This window comes from Choristoneura fumiferana, chromosome 12 (genome assembly GCF_025370935.1).
Source record: "Choristoneura fumiferana chromosome 12, NRCan_CFum_1, whole genome shotgun sequence".
NCBI classification, from domain to species: domain Eukaryota; kingdom Metazoa; phylum Arthropoda; class Insecta; order Lepidoptera; family Tortricidae; genus Choristoneura; species Choristoneura fumiferana.
In genome coordinates, this window is record NC_133483.1 from 7,533,884 (window position 1) to 7,540,765 (window position 6,882).

The 6,882-nt window shown below is 38.6% G+C and overlaps 1 protein-coding gene across 1 annotated transcript in view; it reads left to right on the forward strand.

Moving 5' to 3' along the window:
- The first annotated feature begins 1,629 nt into the window (after nt 1–1,629).
- The window catches only part of Pkcdelta (Protein kinase C delta), a 58,567-nt gene continuing 53,314 nt past the window's right edge, over nt 1,630–6,882 (forward strand). Inside the window, exon 1 of the mRNA XM_074095142.1 lies at nt 1,630–2,088. The gene's annotated coding sequence lies outside the window, so the exon portion shown is untranslated. The remainder of the gene's footprint in view (nt 2,089–6,882) is intronic.

Consider the following 6,882-nt stretch of genomic DNA (forward strand, 5'->3'; position numbering starts at 1 on the left):
TACCTAACCTACTAAAATTTTTTTGGTCAAGTGCAACAAGTTAGAATAACGCTAAAGGGAGAGCGATTAACCCTTCAGTATATGAATTACAAAAAAAATTATTTCGAATAGAGAGTATATATACGAATGACGTACCTATCTATCTATGCAGATCTATCTTCTGTGGTCGACTGAGAATCAACTTAAATTACATCACCAGCATCAACAATAGAGTAGGTTAGGTTACAAGAGCGGTGTAAGTATTTGAATTATTTTGCACTTCTCATGCTCTTAAAATGTTACTTTAGTCTCTGCATATCAGAACTAAAGCTCCATTTTATTATCTAGGGATTAAAATATTTTTTATTTATTTACGTAGGAAACCCCTTAACAGCCAACACGGTGTTTGTGAATGGCGTATTTTTAGGGCGTGGAAATAACCTCAAAATGACAACTGTGCAAAAATATAAAAAAAACACGATTTAATTTCGTGAAACAATTAAAGATTACGAATATGAATCTATTCAATTATATTAAGGATTAATTCATTTTAAGCATGGTCCAATTAGTTTTAAAATAGTTTTCAATTTTGAAACTGTTGGCTATATAAGTAAATATGTAAGCTTTTAAAGCGTCACTTCATAAACAATAGGTAATAATAGGTAAAAGAAAAGAAAAAAACCGCACAACAATTTTTTTTTTGCTACCTCTATTTGAATTTTGAAGAGATGGCCTGTCCATTAGTCGAGCGTACGTTTTAAAAAAATAGTATTGTAATTTTTAACAGAACATTGTTTTTTTTTTCCTCGCATTCAAAGTGAAAAGTAGAGTGTTTAACGCGAGACTAAACAACCATAATGCCACTCGAACTATAGCCATTATTGCTAGTTTTAGTCCCTTGTTGAACAATCTACTATTATTTGTACCGTCATAAACATTTGACGGCGGTAGCTCGCTAGTAACGCGTGAACCGTGAAGCGAATAACTATCGGCGATCGCTCGTAACCTGACCGGTGTTTAATTTCAGCGTCCATTTATCGCCGTTTTATACGCGCAGCCGCGGAGCACGCGGGCCGCCGCCTGTTTACTTACATTATCTGTCTGTTTGTATACCTATCGAAGTACACAATGTATCTTGAAATTAATCTAGAATACTTCACCAGATGGTTGGGTCGCTGCGACTAAGAACCTGTGTGAAGGTTTTTCATCGGCATATGTGATTCATGAAGTCACCCCTGAGTCCGTAGTATAGTGCTTGTTATAGCCTTAATCGAATAAAGATATTTTGACTTTGACTTTGACTTTGAGGTACACTAGAACATCAATCAGTGTAATATTTTTCAATCTTAATTAAAAAATGTTATAAAACATTTGTAGGGCTGTTCAATTAAACTTATACAACCATTTGCTGAAATATTGCGGAAATTGTTTGAGGCAGTGTCCTACTGTCCTTCACAGGAAATATCAATTCAATGTATAAATTTCCTCAGTGGTTATTTATTTATCGCCAAGAAAATAAATAGGTCACCATTCATCTGAAGTTGCACCTGTACCTATCGCTCCGCGCTCTCCTTCTAAACAAACTTTGGAATAAGCTCGATTTCACAATTTTTTTACGTATTAAGACAATTCGCGATCCATTTTCACGAATCTCAATCATAAATAAACAATGAGGCCATCTAAAAAGACTCTTTCCCATTAATCGAATGCATTCTTTGTATATTTAGTGAGCTTACAATTATTTAAAGCTCCAGTTTTTCGAATGCAAAGTCAGCGGCGGGCGGGCGGCTTCTCGCGCGGCTGACTCACGCCGACTCCGGTAGACAATCGCTCCGACCCGCCTCTTCAGTGCTCCGTACGACGTAAGTGTCGAAAGTCGTGTAAAAAGTTGTATCCGGAGGCGGATACCGCGCGAGTGCGTGGAATTTCGTTTATAAATACGTTGTTGTGGGAGCGGGGCGACGGCGGACGGCGCGGCAGCTCGCGCGCGGGTCGGCGGCGCAGGCATGCGCGCGCGCCGATGATATTCACGGGCGGGGGCGCCGCCGGGCCTCGCCCGCGCCGCGCGCCGCCCCGCGCCACTCCGCCCAGCGGCTGCTCGCGAATGAAGTGAGTTGCTGACTGACTTGGTCACCGTTTAAAAACAACATAATTAGGTTAGCTAGCTAGGTACCAGAGAGCGTTGTCAACAGAAAAAAACTATCTCTACCATTTGTATGTTGTCACCCTAACTCGAATATCCTCCTAAGAGGTCAATTTTTTGCTATAAATCCATCCGGTTTACACACGTCATTGAATTAAATTCGACACGTATATAGACACATCAAAGAGATATAGAAATTAACATCGGTGTAACTCTGCCGATGCTTTGCCATCGTATCTATATGACGTTAAACCGGGAACAAATTATTTACAATAACATGCTACTGTAACGCGTACAGTAAAGAGTATGCGCGCTGTTTATTTACGTATGAACTCGATTGTAAAGGTCGATAAACAAAACATGTTTGTTATCGCATTACATACAGCATTGTTTCTCAGCCATTTTTTAGCGAGCACGAGCACAAAAAAGCAAAAAAGTTAAGTTAAGCTTTTGCAATCTCCTTATTAATAGCGTTATTATTTATACGAAGTTTATTTATCGGCGACCGATCGCACAATCCGCCCAATCCGCCAGATTACGAATGGCGCCATTTCATGATAAGCCTAAAAGTTGGCCAGGCATATCCTGAAAAACAATACGGCAGATCGATTAGAGCAACGCATTCATCGATATTCCTAGCTCTACACCGGGCACATCGTGATTCGTGATATGCCGAAAAAAAAATTTGGTACGACGAGCGAAGCTAGGAGTTGTTAGTATGAATTGTGACCATAAATCACGTGCCGAGCGAGCGAAGCGAGCGTGCCGCGGCAGCGGCCGGCGAAGTGCCAGGACCGATATGGTGGCGTTTCATGATATGTCTAGGAATTTCATGATCTGTCTAAACGTAGGCAAATCGTTAAACGGTGAGTTTTGAACGATGTGGCGGATGTCCCTTAGCCAATTCAAGATATGTCTAGGAATTTCGTGATCTGGCGGATTTTACGATCGGACGCCAACATCTAATTAAGATACAGCTACTCCATAGGTTTTGATCCAGGATTTTTTTGGAAATACCTTTTTTAATGACTTCTTTTAATTTCATTGACTCAGTAACAAGTTAAGTGGTAACAGACCTGAGTATTTGATATTAATTTCAGCTTGAGATCTCCACGTGCCAGAGAAAAGGAGCCTTGACTGACGGACAGACGGACAACAAAGTATCCTGCAAGGGTTCTATTATTGCCCACTTAGGTACGGAACCCTAATAAAATATGGAGCTATCTAGGGAAAAAGCACAACGTAACTCAAACGTATGAGAGTTAGTTACTCAGTGAAGATACTGTAGCAAGTAGGTACATACATAACGACCCGAACACATATCAACATCAGTACTTCTTTCTGAACTCCAGTTTCACAACATAATACAGTGTGTTACCGGCAGCCAGGCTTTTTTTAAGGGAGGTTAAAGTAACATATTCTTATAACTAAACCATGACATTAATTTAGTTAAAAAACTAATATTCAAACTTTGTTAACTTTCTAACCAAATTATACTTAATTGCCAGCAATGTACAGCAAAGTAAATTGACAAGTAAGTACTTAATTAATAATCTAATAATCAAAGTATCTGTCGGCTGTCATTTACACTTACTTGTCAAATTACTTTGCTGTACATTGATGGCAATTATAATTTTGCTAGAAAGTTAACAAAGTCTGAAATTTAGTTTATTAATTAAATTAATGCCATGGTTAAGTTTCAAAAATACGTTACTTTAACCTCCCTTAAAAAAGCCTTGTCTGCCGGTAACACACACTGTATAACCACCTCTGTTTATTTATCTTTCCAATCATCCTCTCACTCAGTCTCTGAACGACTGTGTTCACTTGTCAAACATTGCTACATGAAATGATCCAGAGCATGTGATCTAAAAGTGTTACAGAAATATTTATAGAAAGTTTATCATTTAATTTCAAGAACATTTTAAAGCTAACGACGCTAAGCTAAAGCATAACGACGATAATGTTTATCAATCAGTGGATTATTTAGGTGCTTGCTTCCTTAAGAACCCTCAAAATTAACACATTTTAGTGGAGGCCACTAGGTGATTTTATAGCCTCTTCACTTTACAGTTATTTGCTGCCATATGAAACAGCCACAGCACTTAAACTATTCACACTCTAAAATATTTAAATATGTAGGTATATTGGTAGGTACAAATGGCTAGTCTGCTCTATGGGTAGGTACCTAGTTAATTAGTATATTTTCGGAATATCTCAACGACCTTGTAATCAAAGTAGACTTTAATAGGTGCATTAGCAGTAGCAGTAATAAATCAGCAACAGTTCAATGCTCGCGGTTACTTAACTGATACCTGAGTGACGCACGTCGAGCGAAGTTCCACAAACGTTTAGCTCCCGTTTACTTCCTCTATTTATATCCGTGCATTTACTGTTCTGCGGCGTGCTCGCGCGGAATGCAACCTTGATGCTCTTTGCCCAATTCGCGGTTTCACTTTACCAGTAGATGAAGTGAAAAGAATGAAGGGATAAAGTTTGAAAGAAGAAGATAGAGGGACTTCTCTCCAGGAGCGAGGGTTAGATTGTGTTAAACGTATAGTACCTACTACATATCCACATATTCTCCAAAACATTTTCCCGAAGAACTTTAGTCATGCATGACGCCTTTTTTTGTAGGACCATAACTGTGAATGCAATACAGGCTTGGTTCGCTTTAAGTATACTCGTACCATGCGGTAGCGTCAAATAAATAATCGCTAAACATTGAATCGTGATTGCATGATCCTTACAGTGTTGAGATAGAACTTGTTAAAGAGACGGTTTTGCCTCTGCTCTAACACAGAGAATAAGTTAGGAATCTACTTAGCTGCGTTGATCGGAATCACTCTTCAGTAAGACAGTCGTGGTCCGAACGAAGTCCAAACTTTGTGGGAGTCATATAACCACGTGACATGCAGCAACAATCTATTCCATAACAAGATGTATGACAAACGGATTCTCAATTTCAGCCATTTGACATACATACTAATATAATTCAAGCCGTAATCACCCGGATCCATGCCAGAGAATTCATAAAAAAGACCTTGGAGCAACGACGCTTTCTATGAGAATACCGGTGCATCTAGTAGCGAGTCTTCATCTGTAAGGGCACAACGGTGTTACGGCCATTTTTTATTTGGCGATGGCTTTCCTACCCGGCTCCGTCTGTGACGCTTGAGTTGGCGAAGCGTCGGCTCGGCGGGATGCCGATGCCGTCCTGGTTTCGGGTATGTTGAACAAGATTTTCTCATTTCACTCAAGGCGTCACAAATTCTTGGCGACGTAGATGTTGCTGAATGTGGTACTTCATATAATTGGGAAAGAAAAATGGGGCTTGGTGGTGAGCGGAGCGATTCAAACATAATCTCGGATTTAGCTAAACGATTTAAAATATAGTAGTGTGAGATGAATGACGTTATACCTATTCATTAGGTACCTACATTGTCTAACCGCTATGCACATCAACTAAAGTTTTATTGGTTTTATGAAATGGATTTAAGTATATCTAAAACATGTTTCGGCTGTATACAGCATGTATTTCTATTATAACCGAAAACTTTAGGGGTAGTTAGTAAAGCCACTAAAAACATACTTTCATACGTTTTATAAAAAAAATTAAGACTTTTTTCCTTACAAAACAAATTAGCACGCAATGTATCATTTTTTTTATTTGGAACATCGCACAAATATGCTGATGCTGATTTGCTATGCTGCTCGAAATTTTACGATCTGGTAGTTAATGCTAAACTTAAAATTTATTGCAATATCGCTTCATTTATTGCAAAAAATACATTCTGTATCTATTACGGTGATAGAAACACCGTTAGCAAAGTTTTTTAAGTTCCAATTTAAGTTAAATCCCAATTGTTTTTGGTTCATCGGTTATTTTGCCAACCGCTTTTTATTCGTCAACGTGACTATGGAATTGTTGGCAGTCGGTCAAGCCTCCGTCATTAGCGTTGACTGATACACAGCATTGTATATTAACAAGTTGAACGGCATCATATCGTCATTTTATATAACTATTAATGGGATCTAAAACTACGAACTAAACGTTTCCACTCACGGCCATATGGTGAGGACGATCCGACTATAACCACGACAATTATAGCTTCGTTCTTTTCAAGACTGAGTGTATTTATATTTTGTAGTAATTCATGCATTTAGCTCTCGGAAATCACCATTTGGTAAAGTGGAACTAATGAGAAAGACCACAGTTGGCTACCGGATCTACTTAAATATTAACTAAGTGGTGATAACGGTATTTCACGGGTTACGATTCGATTGCTGCAACATTTTTAATTGTTATAACTTAAGTAGGTATTTAGTGATTAGTTAAGGCTGCGTTGCCACTAGAGATAGATGTGCGAGGATGTGTTGCAATGCAAGGAATGTGTTTTCCATGAACCAATAGAAACGCTTTATTTACCTATCCCCGCACAGCACAGCTCTGATGGAAAGAGCTGAGCGGAGCGAGGAAGGTAAGTAAATGAAGCATTACTATTATTGGTTCCTGAAAAACACATTTCTCGCATCGCAACACATCCTCGCACATCTCTGTTGGAAACAATAGGAATAGTGAAACGGACCTGATAGTGAAGCACGGAAGACGAAAAAAATTACGAGGATCAGTTAACATTTAACTATTGTACCTTTGATTATTTACACGAAAAAATAAGAAATGTAAAATAAAACAATACCTCTCCTTGCAGTCGGGTAAAAAATATGTCTCCAAAAAATTATGAAAGGAACCTTCTATT